Source organism: Micrasema longulum, unplaced genomic scaffold (genome assembly GCF_059751315.1).
Source record: "Micrasema longulum isolate JH-2025_06_02 unplaced genomic scaffold, ASM5975131v1 h1tg000261l, whole genome shotgun sequence".
Taxonomy (NCBI): domain Eukaryota; kingdom Metazoa; phylum Arthropoda; class Insecta; order Trichoptera; family Brachycentridae; genus Micrasema; species Micrasema longulum.
Window position 1 is genome coordinate 1,330,269 of NW_028277465.1, and position 19,322 is coordinate 1,349,590.

The following is a 19,322-nucleotide window of genomic DNA, read 5'->3' on the forward strand; positions in this document are numbered from 1 at the left end:
AAATAGATACGAATTTTCAAAGAGCTTTACGTTTCCTTAAAAAACGTGTATTTGGAAATCATTAAATAAATTCTCCACTTTCTTTCGAAGTAAATAAAGCGAGAAAAATCTAAATAACAGAATTCAATTCATCCCCTTGTCACCACACCTTATTTTGAATAAACAAGCAAATAAAAATGTGATTCCCGCGTAAATAAAATAGAATATCACTGAGCCGTAGGTGAACAAAAAACGGGAAAAGGATTTTACGCGTTGCGCGTTGTACAACAACATGTAAATAATTGGATATAATATTATAGGAGAGAAGATAAAACCAACACGAGACTTGAGAACCGCAAACAGCAAGTATAAACACATTCCCAGGGAATTCCTTAAGAAGTCAGTCTTCGCCTACGTAAAATGCCATGGTGAATCTTTAAATATTTATTTATGTATTACTTATTTAATTATTTACATTTCATTAAATTATTTACTCCTAATTTAATTATTTTTTATTTATAACTGGAATCATTTAGTCTATTAAGTTAAATCTAGGGGTTTGAACCGTCAGTAGGGTCGCAGTGAGTCACATCTTGCTAAAGGTGTGATTCTATTCAATGCTGCAAATGCCTAATGACTGGTTCATTTCCTTAGCGTCCACGTCGTAAACCCCGGGCAATGAGATTACACTCATAATGGTGTGATCACAGCAGATAACGAGATGGTGAAAGGCGAGTTTCTGGCGCCTCGAAACCAAAACCAACCAGCTAAGGGAAGGTAACCCCGACAGAAAAATCCACCAGAAAAGGCAACGGGAAACCAGTCTGGTTATCTTTTCTCAGGAATCACTATGACGAGTAGATCCAACAAGCAGTTGTTCTGGCCTCGGAGCCTTGGTGCATGCAAGTTAAAGTTTGCCTTAGTTTTTTCTATACATTATAGAAACATTTATTTTTATAGGCGTTCTGTGACGTAATTTACCACCGTTATAATGCTTTGATAGAGTATTTTCAAGTTTTTTTTTTTAATTACTGTTTTTCAATAAGCAAAACATTACGATGGTAACATAACATTTACACAACATTTTCTCCCTGTGACATCGGTTTTTTTTACACTGGTTTGAAATATGCATATTTTGAAATGGGACAAACGGCACATACACTTAGGCAATATTTTTTAGAGGCGCACTCAGCAGGCATATGCGACTTCAAAGTGACTTGACGCCAACTGCGAGCCGTTTTGCATGTACTCGTTTTTAAACCAGAAAATTATAAAATAACATGAATTTTTTTTATTAAACATTAATAGTTATATCATTAGAATCTTAAAAATTAGCTTGAAATATTTTCATAATGTTTTCCAACTTGTAAAAATATGCCTGTTATGGTGAATGATTTAAAAAAAGGAGTGATACTAAAGTCCACAAATTTAGAATAACTTATTACCAGGAGCGAGCGGTGAGGTTGTGATTACAGAAGCAGTCACTTGGTACTTGGTATCTGGTACATACGTTAAATATGTACCTACTACCAACACATTAATTCAAATTAAGAGCTTTGCAATAAACTACAAAACAAATTGATGTCATCATTTTAGGGTAAGGAGTTACATTTCATAGAAGAAAATTAGAAATCGAACCACCCTAATGTATATATATATATGTGTGTATATATATAAATGTGTGTATATTTGTGTATGTGTGTATGTATATGTATCAAAATGTGTAAACGAGTAAGAATATATTGTATTGGTCTGTGCTCAATAAATTTTTTTTAGAATGTATTTTTGATAAAAGGTGTAAATAAATAAATAAATAAAATAATATAATATTATACCATCGTTTCAACCGTTTTAAGTGTAAAATTTGTTTTTTAAGTGTTAAATTCACAATGCATGAAAAATAAACATGGATCGGTTCGTTAGAACTTCTTCCACAGAGCTTGCAAGATCTCAATTCGCGCGCACGCGGACTTGTAAATTCAGTACTGGAAGATTGTATTATGAGAACCAACTGACTTGTATAGTTCTATATTTCAGTATTAGACAGGCGCCGTGAATTTTACTTCCATTCGCGGATACATGCGTAGGCGAAGATTGTGTGGGCTGGACGCAATTTTTTTGAGGTTATAAATGAATGAGCATTGAACTCTTCTCTGATCGTGACGATTAATAACAAACTATTTTGAAAAAAATAGTTGTGGTTGCTTAAAATATTAGTTCACTTATAGCTGATTTTATTACGAAAAAAATAACTGATAATTTTTTAAAAGTCAAATTTATAGGAAAGTATTAGTTCCATCCAATGTTTTCCAGTCTTATGCTTCAGATGCCAGTCCAGGAATAATAAAATATAATAGAGGGGAACCACCCCTTAATTCAATATTTACATCCATTCTGCAAAGAATCAAACCTAGGACTCCTGAACCAATCATTAAACTGCGAGGCGTACTTATATTTAATTGATTTCTTTTTCAGGATTTTTACCTGTACAGACGAGTCTAGTTGAAAACAGTCGTCCAGTGTTCTGTTTCTAATTCACACTGACGACTGTTGTCTTCATCCGCCCGGGCACGGAAAACGCACGTGTCATGCACAAGGCCATTGTTTGCTTCGAAAGAATTGTAACTTCTGGACGTTGATCTTGTTTGTGATAAAATCCCAGTCTTTGAACTCCCTTCTTAAGATTCACGGCAGTTTCATAAAAAGAAAATTACACAGGGTACAGAAAAATTATTATTTGCAAAATGTTGAAGGGTTTTGTATTACTATCATAATAATTGGGTGTGGTGGAGTACAGTTTTGAACTTGCTTTAAAGCATTTTTTGTGTCTACCCTTGAGAATAGGATCTTTCACGTATTTCAAAAAATATTTTGAAATAAAGAATTAACGGCGCTATTATTTTTTCCGTGGAACGGCGGATAATTTTTTTACAATGGTTTGAAATATGCACGTTTTAATTGACTTAAAAAAGAGACATTTCGCACCCTACGGGACAAAAGGCAGGTATTACGTTACCGCACCATACTTGTATGAATTTTTTTTTAGAGGTACAGTCGGCAGTGATGTCAAAATAACTTAACACCAGCTGCTAGCCATTTTGCATGTACTCGTTTTTAAACTCGAAAATTATAGCACAAATCATATTTTTTTTTTTTACATTTTTTTTTGCACCACAACAGGCCAGGAGGCCTAATTACAGTGGTGAATTACATCACAGAGCACCCAGGCTTGAGAAAAATCACATTTGAATTTTTGTGTTCTCACCGGGAATCGAACCCGGAACCTTCCGTGCGTGAGTCAAGCGTCTTGACCACTACACCACGGAGGCCACCAATTTTATAATAATATTTATAGTACAATTTATAATTTTATACATTGATAAACAAATCATTGAAATCCTCGATAAATAACAGTGTGTTTATTGCAAACTTTACTTCTTTTTCTTCATAATTCCAAGTCCGCTCCTTAGCTGGAGCATATGGTATCCACAAAAAAGCCTCCATGCATCTCTGTCGGCTGCCTACTTCTTTATGTCTTCCCAAGTCGGGTTTTCGTCTCGAAGTTCTGACGTAAACTGCCGGCAAACTGTCAGCAGTGGACGTCCAGGACGCGATAAAAAAGGTGCGATGTATTTTTATAGTCATTTAAAAGTTATACGCACGCAAATGATTTTTTAAAAGAAGTTCAATCAATTAAGGTTAGGTTTACTGGTCATATTAGGAAGAATTATCTTATAACCAACCAGATGTCATCCGGTGAGGATATTTTTAATCTGTTTGGGAATTCTAATTGGAAAGTGCGGATTCCATCAGGAGTTTTTCAATTTGTTTTTGTGGCCAAATGTTCGCATTACTCGCGTCACCCAAAATGTTAGAGGTTTTGATAAATGTCCTTCTGACCTCAGATTAACCCAAATCCGCCAGAGAGTAAATGTTTATACTGAAACTTTTTACTTTTATGGGACCTGATTTCGCTTAAAACCTGCCCACCGAAGTAAATATAAAACACTACATTGTAAAAAAACACGTATGTTCTGTTTTATTTACAAATATCCAAAGCAATGGTTCTCAAACTATGATAATAGGGGTGCTTCTCAAAGTATTACGGAAATATGTAGATCATATCTCTTGGAGCGTATTTCAATCAATTGACCAAAAAGTCAACACGACAAGTTCATTTTTTTTTATAATTCATTGCCTAAAAAAATTATGTTCAAAACTCGTTAATTTATCGTAGCTGCTCCAAATTTAATTTAATTTGTCCCCATTTAGATATTTTCAATACAAAATTTTGTGACTTCAAAAAAAAACTTTTTGAAACAATGTTAAATGAAACATTTGTCAGTGTATAATAAGTTTATGTTCCTTTAAATATGTTTATTTTATTATGATATCAAAGCTTTGAATTGGTCAACTATTTTATGAAAATCCCTCTTCTTCACTCTATTTCCTCATCCCTTAACCTTCTTACGAGCTCTTTTTTTTTCTTTTCTCATGTCTTATATAATATATTATTTTTCTCTTTACTGGGTAACATGTTCTCTCATTATATTTGTGAGAAACTTTAAATGGATGTATGTACTTTTTTTTGTATTATGTATTCTTATATAACAACTGTTGTTTTTCTTTAAGGGTTTGCACGGTTAGACCTTAAAATTCAAGAAAAAAAGAGAGCAGATGAACCAAAATCAGCGATCGAACATCCCATTTCCAAGACAAACAAAAACGATTTTTTCTAAGGACTTTAGCCTAGTAAGGCATATACAATAAAAAAACTGAAATGATGACATTTTAAACATAAGAAATGAGAGACTGGCACAACAATGTTCAAAGAATGAACACCACTAGACTACAACATGTTTTGAGTATGTCCAAATGTTTGCTGACTGGCTGGATTTCTTCCCTAGGGAGTTATTTGGATCTCAATTTGTTGCAACAGAGAGGGAAACATTTTTGAGAAGGGAACATGGATCGGAATATGGGTTTTGGCTTTTTTACTTCACGAAAATCAACAGATGGATTAGTTGAAGAAACGTGGATGTTTACACAAAGACATAATAGTGAATATTATACAGTATGTAAAATGGCCACTGAAAGCAGCCATTGCCAGGTCACAAGTCTTTTAAATGCTTAAACTTCCATATTCATCATCATCATTACCTTTCTTCACATTATGATGCATAAGGCACTACATTGGTGCACCGATCGCAGAGTATCTTAATCATTTTTGTTATATGAAGGTAAGATGGTCAGTCTTATGCTTCAGGTGCCAGTCCGGGGACTATGAAATATTCTTGTGCGAAAACACCATATTAAATAAATATTTCATATCAACCATGTCGGAAATCGAACCAGAGCCCCCCAGTAATTATTGTGAATGTGTTTATCTGTACATGATACGTTAAATTATTATTTAATTACCTAGAATTATTAAACTGTATATAAAGACCTTCAGTCTACTTAATCTTCACATCCGTTTTGAAATGTCCTAAAAATAAGAAACAATAGTCTTCTTCTTTTCCACATCCGCTCCTCAGTGGAGCATGTGGACATCACCATTTGCCTCCATAAGACCCTATCGCCAGCCAGTACTTCCGCCTCTTCCCACGTTAATCCAGCGTCCCTTAGTTTGCCGAATAAAGTCGAAAGATCGTCATCGACAGCCTTCCAGGACGGCACGATCCCGCAGGTTTTAAGAAGAGGCAACTTGGGTTAAGGCTCTCTTGAGGCATGCGCAGCACGTGTCCAAGCCAGGTCCACCGCCTTATCGTCGAGATGCTCGTAATAAAAGGCTGCTGCGTCCGCCCTCGGACTTCAATGTTAGTTATAAAATCGAACCACCTTCATACCTTGTATAAATATATTCTCCTAAAGCGCTTACTCACAAAACTCAGAAGTTTGGTGTTCTGAGCTTTAGTAAGGTGCCAATATTCGCCCGCATATAAGAGTACTGGCACTATACAAGAGTTGAATGATCGGCATTTGATTTTGACTGAGTATAGACAACACGCATCATGTTAAAAGTTGCTTCAGCAATTTCTCGACGGGTTATGAGTTCTTTTTGTATGCTTCTATTCTCAGATATTTATTTATTTATTTATTATGGTAATCATACAGTCTTTTTAACAAAATTAAAGTAGAAGAAAACAATTTAAAAAATAAGACCAATTACAGCTTTCACATCAATTAATTATGAATACAGAAGGCAAAATAGAGAAGACATGGTGTAGTTCCAACTCTACCTTTTTCCTCTCTCTCTTTGCTTTCATGTACATATATTTATTACTAAAAGATTCACATCCAACAATAATTCATTAAAACAGGTAGTAGATATACATATATAAAAGTAAAAGTTAAAAGTTAAGCATGAGATAAATAAAAATGTCTTTAACAGATCTGATAAAACGATGGTATTAACAGTGTAACATGTCAATGTGAATCAGTTTTGTGAACTCCAAAGTATTTAAAGCTGTCAACTTTCTCGATCCTCTGTCCATTATAACAGAGAGGCTGATCAGGGTCAGGACTGGATTCGATGCACATAATCTGAGTCTTTTTGATATTAATATCAGCTATCATCAATAAAAAAATAAAAAAAAACAATAGAGAATCAATATGGATATTGTAGAAAAATGTGTTCATGCAAAAAATTGTTGAAAAATACGTTTAAACGAAAACGCGACACGTTAGGCCTTGATAATTGTGGCATGGCCAATGCGATGAATCATTTTCACGCGAATTTAGAAAGATAAATTAAAAATATTTTTTTATGATATTAATAAAAATAAAATAATAGTTTTTTACTCGACATTATTTCATTTATTTTTTTAAAAATTTGTATTTACATACATAAGTTTTTTGTACATTATTTGAGACAATAAGTCCCAACTCCATGGGACTAAAAGTCCTGTATTGAGATGGGACGAACAATTATATGACACAGACACATGAGTATATCACCATAAATATAGGCTTAGAAACATAAAAAATAATTATAAAAAATATTTTTAAAAACATATATGTATATGGCACATCAATATGGTAAACAGTAAACTCAAGCATTCCGAAAATCATCAAGGAGTTTCCTAGTCAAATCACTTCCACTAAGGAAAATCCAGTGCTTAACTCCTTTCATTGACCCTTATTAATTTATAATTTTATAAAAAAACGTGATATTTCCCCATTGTCCTATTTTTAGCTTTGAAAAATTAAGTAAATTAATTGATTAAAATTAGTGATTTTTTCATATGACTTTAATATGAAAAATTAAAATAAGAATACAAAAAAGTGGATCATTTGCTCACGCACACGCAGTCAGTGTTATGAACCCTTAATATAAAAGCACAGTAAAAACACCCCGCGCATAAAATCGTTTATCATCGAGTGATAAATACAATATCTTTTTAAAGCCGTCTTGCCAAAAAGACTAGCGATATCAAAAGGTAACGCTAAAGTCCTGGAATTCATTGTGTCGAAAAACTCGAACAAAATGTCAAATATCTTCCTTTCGTAAAAACGAAAGACGATAAGAATTTTTCAAGAAAAAACGTCCAGTCATTGACAGAGAAAGGGAGAGCATTTTCGGTAAGGCATAGAAATATAACGTATTATTTCTGAACACTGTGCGAATTGAAGAAGGTTTGACGTGTTTTTTTTCGTAAAGAAATGTGTTGTAATTTAAATGGATACTTGCATATATTTTTCATAATTCTTAAATTCAAAAAACATGTATGTTTGACAGATAATCGCTATTTAGCCTTTTTTTCTCATTTACTAATTATTTTTTTATTATTTCAACGTATTATGCATTTTTCATTTAAATTATTTATTGACAATTCTTGATGGAATTCCATTGTAATGATGAAATACCACCATACATATAATACTCACCAGTCTGAAGATGTCCATTAGAGGGCGAAAGCGCTAATTGGTCAAAATAAATAAGTGGAAGTGAACCAAGTATTTTTTAAATTAATAACTTATATGTAAAAATAAGTTATTACATCATTATTATGCATTTAACAAACTATAAAAAATATTATCACAGAAACAAAATACAAGAAAACTTGTGTATACAACACAAAACAAAAAAAAATTTTTCAAAGGGGTTCAAACTGTCAGTAGGGTCGCAGTGAGTCACACCTTGCTGGAGGGTGTGATTCTATAAAATGCTGCGAACGGCCAGTTGTATTCCACCGGCAACACTACTGACTAGTCCAACTCGTTAGCGCCCACGTCGCGAACCCTGGGCAATGGGATCACACTCATAATGGTGTGATCACAGCAGATAACGAGAGGATAAAAGGCGAAATTCTGGCGCGTCCAAATAAAAACTAACCAGCTAAGGGAAGGTAATACCGACAAAAATCCGAACAAAAAGTAGTTGGAAAATCTTGCCCCGGAAAACCCCTTTAGATACATGGAACAGATCGATATCCAGAGCGATGTTGTTCAGCGTAGCGGTAGCCCTTCCAACAGACATAACCGTCGGCGTCGGCAGGTTGGTCCTGTAAATACAGTAAACATTCAAAAACAAATTAAATGGGAAATAAGACAAAACATTGTGCAAAATACAAATACATAAAACATAATAATTAGACTATCATTAAGGTTTTTGTCTGATAATAAGTATAAGAAATTATAGAATTTTTCCATTTGAAAACGCAGTTTATATAACATAGTCACTATATACAATTATAAAAAAATTAAAGTATTTCTGATAAAAAATATACTTCAAACTTTTTGGTTCTCACATAAAAACGATATATTTAAGTTTTTTTTTAAATCTATTTATTTATAGATTACGTAAAAGTAAATGATTTTTGAGCTCAAAAATTAGCTTTATTTTTTTTCCTTCAATTTTAGGTTAAATGACCCATTCAGTAATAGTTTTAAATGGTTAAAGTATTTCAATTCTCACCATTTTTTATGAAATTAAGTTTTTAATTTTTTTAAAAATATTTTTGTTTGTTAATATAAAATTTTTACAGAATGTTTTTAAGAAAAATTCGAATACCGTCAAATCACCGATATAATGTCAGCAAGTTTGTTTTATAAATGTTTTGTACTACTATAGTGAAGGTCTTTATCTAGTTGGATTTGCAAGGTGGTATAATAAGTGTCCTGACGAAGAAACGACGTTTTGAAACATGTAGACACATAAAAGCTGATAAGAAGGTAAGTACAAATATTATATAGCATTTATTTTTAAAAATGTCGACAGTAATTTCATAAAACAAAATTACATTATGATTTCAATTTATATGTTAAATGTAAATAGAAATCCTAATGTATTATATTATTACAGCTATACAATTATAATTAGATTGAAATATTCATTCATGAACCTAATCTTCTTTAACGAAAACGACTTATAAGAGGTTTTCCAAGTTTTGCAATATTATTATAATAATCCCGGAACCAATACTGTAAAGCTATTTTTGATATATTTTATTGTATGTGAGTACATCCTTTTAGGATTTGTTATCAATATGTTAACGTCGGAATATGTAAGAATGCTGACTTACGTCGATTCAATTCGTTAGTAAATAGCAATATTTGCGTATCGCAGATATTTCTTTGTAGATGTATCTTAACAAATATATTTTTATATCTGTATATATATAAAAAGCAATGTTCGAATGGTTGTTCTCGGTGGACTGAATAACTACCAGACCGATTTGCGTGCGGTTTTCAGATAAATGTACATCTTTGCCACAAGAAGGTTTATAGCTCATAAAATCTTCAATTTATTAAGTACAAAAAAGTTACGAGCGTAAATGTTATTTTTATGCATCATTAGGGTTGCATTCGCCGAGAATGCGTGTACAAAAAAAACGATGGATGTTTTTTTGGGTATGTAAAAAATTGTTTCTGAATGTGTACAGACACATTAGTTTTTTTATGGATCCCAATCAGAATATTTTATTGAATTCCTTATAATTTCTACCCATTTATTTCTTTTTACTGGATTTTTGGTTATACTAAAATAATATCAAGTGACATTTTATTCATTTTGAAAATCATATTCTGACTAAAGTGTATCCCTGAGCAGAGTTTGACATTGGCTAAAAGAATTCTTTATTTGAAAATAATAGATTATTTTATGTTTTGGAATTCAAAGATAAACAAGTACTTAGAAACCTACTTAAATTCATTATTTTTAAATTTGGAATTCAATCATAAACCTAGGTACCTACTAACCAATAAAAAGTTACAACATCTTTTTCACATTTATCCAAACGGTTTTAACTAAAGATTTTTTAGTTAAGTTTTGTAAGTAAACTTAATTATGTTTAACCTTAAGAGTAAACGTGGTCCAACTTTTCTTCATACAATCGGATTAACGTATTTTCTCTCTGAATTATCGCATTAGAGAAATGTTTTTTATTTTTAATAACAATAACAACAACAACAACAACAACAAACTATCACGTCATCTCCCCGTAAGGGTAAGGAGAGAGGATATAACGCCACATCACTCTATCTTTGCATTCAGATCTCGCTTCCTCTACATTCATAGATCTTCTCATGCACGCGCGCTGATTATTCCGACTTTTGCCATATCACCATATTCAAAAACTCATTGATTTACAATATGTAAAACATGCCTCAGATTAGTTATTTAACAAATTTAACATAATAATAAAATAAAAACTCAATTAATCTAATCAACCTAATTATCATTAACATAAAAAGAAATATAATATAAAATAATCATAGCCAATTTATTGGCAACCAATTGACCTATAGACCAAATATCATAAACAGTACACAACTTTTTACCTATTTGGCTTGATCCACTCATCGATCTGTGCGCAACCCACCTCCACTATCCATTTCTTAATAGCAATTTTATATTGCAAGTACTTACTAATTGTCCTTATAGATAATGGAAGTAGATTGTACACTTTAACCGAGTAGTAGGCTAATCCTCTTTGACCGAAAGTTGTATTAATTTTTAATTGTTTTTGCAGCATCAGGGTGGAGTATCTAGTAACTATTGTATTTTTGGAAGGAATTATGGAAAGTAGAGAATAATGTTTGTGTGCGTACAGTAACAGAGCTTTTACATAAAGTTGTTTTACAGATGTTACATAAGGATTTACGAATATACCGAGGGAGCTAGTTCTGATTGGGACTTTTTAAATAATTTTTATTAAAGCTTTTTGTACAATTATTATTTGTTTGATCAATGTGTCATTTGCACATCCCCATCCAATTATTCCATATTCCAAAACTGATTGACTTATTGCGTAATCTATTTTAGGCGTATGATAAGTTCTTTTAGGCTCATTATATTTCTTATAGTTAAAAAAAGTTAATTTGTTTATATGGCGTTCTATCCTCTCTGCCTACCCCTACAGAGAAACGGCGTGACGGTTTGTTTGTTAATATAAATAGTGAATGCTTAAATTGCAAGGCGTGGCTCTTTGAATTTCAGCTAGACCTCTTTTTGGTAAATCAGAGTGAAAATTATTTTTGAAAGTTAATTATTTTGTTTGTTTCAGAAATTAATTAATTCGCTTTGTTTGGTATTTTGCATGGGTGCATTTATAATTAAAATATTAAACTAGTTTGTTTCCTTATGCTATGTACATTTTCAAATGTTAAATTCATATTTTAGTCTCGAATTTAGTTTCAGTAACTATCAGAAATGTATAACATTATTATTGATTTGGATTATGTGAATCATAAATTATAAAACGATATTGTAAAAATGATGTGAATGTGAAAAAAATGTAGAAATAACGTGGTTAAAACCAAAAATCTTATTTTCTATAACAACATTTTTTAAAAGCCTTGAAATTCTTTTTAGAAGCCACGAGATCTGTATATCCGACAGGACCTATAACAGGGCCACGAATAGTAGCAAGAAGGTCCATTCAGTAATCATAGAGAAGAGAAAAGAGACAAGACCACAAGATGTGTTTAGGAGACTGATTAGGATATCTGCAGCAGCACTAAGAGGAATCAACAATATTAAAAACAAATAATTTGTCATTAAATTTACTATGACCTCATAAAATAGCGTAGTCTAGTGATCCCAAGAAAATTTTAAGGGCTTACAGATTGAAGGAAAAAATAAAGGTTACTCTCCCAGGAGGGAAAGATTCCTATGGCGATTGCCAAGCATTATAAAGGGCATTCAGTCATTTTTTTAATATCCGCCTGGAATCGAATCGAATCGAATACGAATCATACATAGAAATGTCAATGAACAAATGTTTTACGATTCACGTATTTAATCACTGTCCAGGCGGATGAAGGATATAGTTTTATGTCTGAAATAGAACCAGAAACCTTGAGGTTCCGGGTTGATTTCTTGCAGGGTCATAGTGTAATATTTATTTTAAAAATGATACACTAAAGTATTTCACTATTCCTTGACTGGCACCCAAAGCGTGAGAATAATCACTTTACTTTCATGTAACAAATTAATTAAATACACTGCATTATTGGTGTACTTATGCAGTGCTCTATACACCACTAGATGCGAAAGGGAAAAAGAAACGATGATTTTTTGAATAAATAATATTTTCTCGGTAAATTTGCCAACAACGCGAGGCTATTAAATTTTTGCGCTTAGGAAAATGGCAGAAAAATAAATAACCTCCCGGTTTTTTAATTGACAAATAAATCATCCCTAAGCCACCAGCTAAAAATTGCCAAGCAATTAAGGTATATCAAAACATAATACGAAATTAACATTTTTATAATGAATATCTCATAAATTTTATTAATTTCAAAAGCTCAAATTTCTTTGTTTATAGAGGCTAAAAAAGGTTTCAACGCATGGGTTTTACGATCACATAAATTTGGAATTATTAACGAATTTCATCATTTTTATTTAAAGGGATAATAAATTAATACATTTATTTATGTTTTCACTTCAAAAAAATTAGCAAAATAAAATAAAATTGACTTCACGCAAATGTCACATAAAACAAACAGTCAATGGAAATTCAAAATAAAAACGTTTTAATACATGTTTTTGTTTATAATAGGCATCTTCTAAGTATACACTTTCTTGAATCTTTTTTTTAAATTCAGTGTTATTTGTTTATTCTCTTTATATTCCGTTACCTTAAAAGACTCCATTTTAATTATAACTTTTATTTTGTTGAAAATATAAAATAAGAATATTTATGTTTTTATAGGTTTTAAAGAGAAAAATCCTGCCAAAAAAAACTGCATTTACGGTGTGGGGGGAATTTGAGCGAATGTTAAAAAAGTTGAATGGCATTTATTAAAAAGAGGTCGTATACATCATGTTTGTTCAACTAAGGGCACGAATTAGTTAAATTATTTAAATTTTTAACACCAGGTGTCTGACACGTGCATTTGGAGCAGGTAAATAAAATAATCAAATGATTAATCTGTATAAGAAAAGTTAACAAATCTCGTTAGACGACCTTAACAACTTTCGAACTATTCCTGATCTTACCAGCGTCAAACTCCGGAGGAAGTAATCATTTTATTTTATTTTATTTACTATGGTTCACAAACAATAAAAAATACACATGACTTTGGTATTTTAATCACAAATTGTTATTTTAGATGTTATTCATCAATTATATGTGAACACAGCATGCACGAATACAGAAAAAAAGTGTGTAATAGATTTCTTTTAAAATTTGGTTAGCCTCAATTGAATTCTATGATTGTAATAAAAGTTTTTACGATAAATTGTTACTGACAAGTTATTACGAATTGTTTTACCCAACTAACATAAGTGACTATTTGATTGTATAAATTGCGTTACAGTTTTCTTATAATCATTTAACGTAATGAAGGTTGGAAGATGAAATGTTGCGTACATTGCACATGTACAAAATTTATAGTCAATATAACAATTAATTATTTTATAAAGATAAATCAAGTCCAAAATCTGTCTCCTAAATTCCAATTTTTCTAGATAATTCCAATTTATCTTAATAAGTCACGGTATCAGCCAATGAAAGCTAATACTAAAATAAATCATTTAAAAAAATCTTCTTTTGAATACTTTTTGACATTCTGAACAACGCAGAGACTATGATACATATAATGATAATAGCTGCTAGACTTTGAAATGAGCTACCTATTTTATGGAAAATGCACCTTCTCTAGGCATCTTCAAGAAACACTTAAAACATTATTATATATTACAATATTTGTGTTTGTAGACAAAAGACTGGATTTCACCCCCTTGGGAGTCATTAAGATTAACAAATTCCAACAGGAATGGAAAATACATTTTTTGTCAACAAACATTTGGACAAACTCAAATATTGTAATAAAAACCAACTGGTCCAAGAAGTTTAAAATTGGAAAATTGTTTTCGGGCGTTGCCTAGTATGTGAAATTATTCAGTCAGATGAATCTCTTCACAACAATAAAGGTTTCAGCTCTTTAACTTCACTAAAATCAACAAATGGAAGAAATTAAGAAATGTGGATGTTCAAACATAGGCAAATTGGTGAATGTTACACAGTGTGTAAAGTGGCCACTAAAACCAGCCAATGACACGTCATAAGCCCTGTATATGCCTAGACTTTCATATTCCCTTTTCTAAGGTATTCTCCATCCCTGTTGTAATTTGTTAATATTATTATATATCCCCAGAACTCTGAACTCCTTGAGTTTTTACTGTTTATTTTTTGTTGAATATTTTTTTTTTATCCATTTTTTTTTCCTTGGTTCCTCTTTCTCTCTTCTTCCAAACTCATTATCTGATCCCCTATTCCTCATCATTTTATACGTATAACATAATGTACTTTTAATTTTTTTTATTTATGTTAACATGTGCAAATCTTTTAAAAACGGATGTTTTTTTAAAATTAGTTAGGTTTTTTAAAAAAATATTTTAACATGTATGTTATCTTTTGGTATTTATTTATGGTTTTTTAGTAAAAAAATTTGACTAATCTCTTATTTTGACCTGTCTGTTTTTTGGTTGGCTGTAAGATATTGCTTTTAGCAATAAGTCTACTTATTCTCAAATAGTACTTATTCTTTGTACTTGAAGTTTTAAATAAATAAACAGAAGAATAATGATATTGATTTTGTTTATAATTTGAAATTCTTACTGACTTAAATTATCCGTAACCGGATGGTGTAAAGAATTCAATTATGTGTGTAAAAAAAACTCAATTACTAAACGACTCGATGTCTACTCTCATGTAAAACCAATTTTTAGAACAAATATATCTCGCCGAATCCTCTAAGAATCGAATCCCGGACCTCGTAGGCAAACGCGCCAACCACTACGATTATCTTAACTCTAGTTCTCTATTCATGATTTTTTCCTAAAATAAGCTTTCATGTCGAAAACAATTGGAAGTATATATGCAGAAAAGATCCATCTCACTTTGGATCTTTTTTAAAATTTAATGTAAAAATCGAAAGAGAATATCTCATTTATATTTACATAAAAAAGATCCATTTGGATATACAAACACTAACGTAGTAATTCAATTTTAAAACACAGTCCATAATGAAATACTAGAATTTTACATTTTGCAAAAAGAAACCAATGATATTTGGTTTTAAAAAGATTTTTGTGTAAGCAATAGCACAAATGCAAATATTCATATAATTACGGTTTTACGGCAGAAAAAAGTCTGTCTTCTGACAAACGTGAGAATGTATTTGAGGAAAATGTAAGTATCTCCGAAACTAAGGAATCTAAAATATCAGTTTCTGATTCCTCGCAGAAGAAGTCTGGGAGGCTAAACCGAGGTACAAAAAGACAATATGGAAAGCTAATTTATGTGCACAATTAAGTGTGTAAATTGAACGCTGACGACATAAGATAATAAATTACAAATACATTTTATGTCTGCATAGGCAGATAAATAAATTTAAAAAATGCATATTTCATGGATGTAATGACGTGTCTATTAACTAATTATTCATAAAAGATTCAATAAAGTAATAATAATAATCATGGTTTATTAACAAAAAAATACTATTTCTACATACAAACTTAGGTAATAGATTTTTCTGGATTATGTCTAGTCTGCCAACTAGGTACAACCAGTTTTAAGGCAGACATTTTTATGCAAAATAAACAATACCCTGACTTTTTTTTATTTTTATTTTTATTTTTTTTTGTATGGGAGTTGCTTTATTATTTACCTTGCTTATAATATACAAGGTTTATATTTCAAAAAGTGGATTTTTCTGCTATTAAATATCTTAAAATTTATCTAAACTATTGGGATCAGGAGGGATATATTAATGTGGGCTAATCAGGAACTTCTCAGCAGTTGCTCACGTGGAGAGGAAACCACTTAAAACTCTTCAGGAGAAGCCGGCCTGTTGGCAGTAGTCAACAGGCCTTCCGTTCCACTAGAGGAGTGTTCGGCATTTTGTTCCCTACTTTGGTTTATTTTACCAATTTCCTGCGCTTTATTGATCATGTATGATACTACCTCTCGTGTGAGTTCTTTATTACCTATCACCGATGGGATGTCGCATAGATCTTCACCCAGGCATCTGCATCGCGCCTCCAGCTGTTGTCTTTGAAAGCTGAAAAAGGGGCAATGCATCAACAGGTGAGGGACATCTTGAGGAGTTTCATCGTCGCATGGGCAGCTTTCGATCTCAGAGAGCTTGAAGCGATGCAGGTAGCTCATGAAGCCACCATGACCCGTAAGCATCTGGGTGAGCTCGTAGCCAGCATTTTGCATTTTTCTGAAATCATAGGCATGAAAAATTGTAGGGAAAAACATTTTAGTTACACTTCCGGTTGTCTCACTCAAATAGCGATCGTTCCAGAGTTGAAGGGTCCTGCTTCTTATAATAACCTGACTACCTACTAGTTACTTTATTATACAGTTATACTTTATTTAATTATACCATTTATTATTTAAGAATGTTTTTTTGTAAATTTTCCGATTTTTTTCTACCTAGAACCCAGTAGCCAAATTTTACAAAATAAACTGTGAACTTTTTGTGCATTTGAAAACCTTAAAATCTGTTTAAGCAAAAATGATCCACCTCCATAAATAGGCAAATAACTCATTAATTATTTAATGTTGATTTTGAACAAATGAAACACCATTGGCAAGAGAAATATATTTTTTTTCCATCATTAACAATAATTTTTCAAATCAAGTAGTAATCTGTAATTTTACATTAGAGTGATCTTATATTTCTTCAAATATCTCAAAACTGTAATTTGACAGTTGGATCTTTTTTGCATATATACGTCCAATTGTCTAGAATTCGGATTCTATTTTACACACAGAACTGCGGAGAGAGTCCTACGCCCTCTCACTTTTTCAACGCTTATCACTTATCGGTTCACGGTTTACCATTCGTTCCTTTTCTCAAAGTACTCTCCTTATTCTCACTCACAATCACACAATCGGCTCGACTGTGGAATCATCTCCCATCCACAGTTGTCTCATCAGTAACTTTTTTTAAATCTCGCCTTAAGAAACACCTCTTTTCTCTTCTTTAATAACTCTTCCTATCTTTTCTCTTTATCTCTCCAAATTATTAAATTGAAATTCTTTCATACGTGTACAGTTTACATAGATACGCATAAGGGCGGGCGCCTTGAGGCAATTTCTTCCTACCCACCCAAACCGTTCAATTTGAGAAAATCAGTGGCATATGAACATATTGTAAGTATATTATACTATTTTCATTTTAAAACAAAACATTAACTCACGAGTATATACCATATGTTTATTTTTTAGAAATAAAAATTGACTAAATTTTTGAAGGGGAGGGTAAAGAGGGATGGAAATAGGGAGAAAAAATAAAAAACTCAAATATTCAGAAAGTGACATTTCCATCGTGGTTTATATGTGAATAGAATAGGTGCGTCTTTAAGGTTAGCGGTAAGATTATTCCATAATCGAGCAGCCCCTTCTGTGAGAGAGGAAAAAAAAGAGAGCGGTGAATGGGTATTAAAAAGGCTTCCCATTGAATACTACCACTGATTTTAATTAATTTATGTTACTGTTTCAATTTTTGTTGTCTTGTATAATTTCCTCTGGATTTCGTTTTTGATAATTTATTTACTTATTAACGGCCGTAGCCAATTTGTATAAATTGTATAAAGTTAAAAAGTAATAAAATATAAGATACTTATTAAGTTTATAAATCTTGCATACATATTATGATGTACACATAGGGAGGCATATTTGTATGTTGTTTACAGTACAGGTGTATATTTTAAATTCTGTAATGTGCTGCCGGTAAAACAACTTTGTGACTGCATATTAATTGTAGATCGCTTTGTTGATCCGGAATATAAAAAAAGAGTTTCCAATACTCACAACACTAGATTAAAATCTAAGGGCTCTCTGATCGTTCCCCAAATTATAAATTATTCCGGAGAGCAAATATTAAATTGCGTTATTTCAAGGTTGTTTAATGATTTCCCACAAACCATCATCAACACGAAGGATCTTCAAATGAAAAAGAAGAAATGAAAAAATATCTTGTAAATACTTTATAGTACCTGTTCAAAACTATTTTTTAAAAATATGAATAAAATAATGAAAAATAAACCTGTCATAAAAAAAAATTCCCCAAGAAAAGTCTTTAGATTAAGTGGGTAACACATTGTTATATGTATTTTAAATTATAAAATAAAAGCTGCTCTGCAGCACTAAAACTGAATTTTAAAAAAAAAGAATTTTATATATTTATGATCAGATTAATTTTTGGTTCATTGGTGTTGTAAAGGCAGTAGTACCTATTTCCAATGTACAACCAAATAAGTATTTTTGACCAATATAGATAGTTAGTATGAATGTAAATTCTTGGCGGCCTCCGTGGTGTAGTGGTCAAGACGCTTGACTCACAGACGGAAGGTTCCGGGTTCGATTCCCGGTGAGAGCACAAAAATTAAATGTGATTTTTCTCAAGCCTGGGTGTTCTGTGATGTAATTCACCGCTGTAATTGGGCCTCCTGGCCTGTTGTGGTGCAAAAAAAAAAAAAAAAATAAGTAAATAATGTTACAGGGGTCTCAAACTAATTATATTATCTTTAAAAAAACTGAAAATGGCAATAGTTTATATTTATCTAAATAAGGGTGTACATATAAAACGAGTTAGTTATACCAGAAATAAGCCAGAATATATTGCGATTATTATCTCTTTATACCGAAAACTATATGAATTACACTTTAATTGAATAAATTTGAAGAATTTTTTTTTTAGTCAATGTACAAATATATGTCTATTTATAAATAATCCTTCTCAGCGTGTGATGTCACTAGACTTCTTCTAAACGGCTTCACCGATTTACATGCGGTTTTTTGCATAATAATGAACTTTGTGCTGCGCATGTTTGTAAGTCTTAAAATCTTCAATCTAATCGGTAAAAAAAGAGTTGG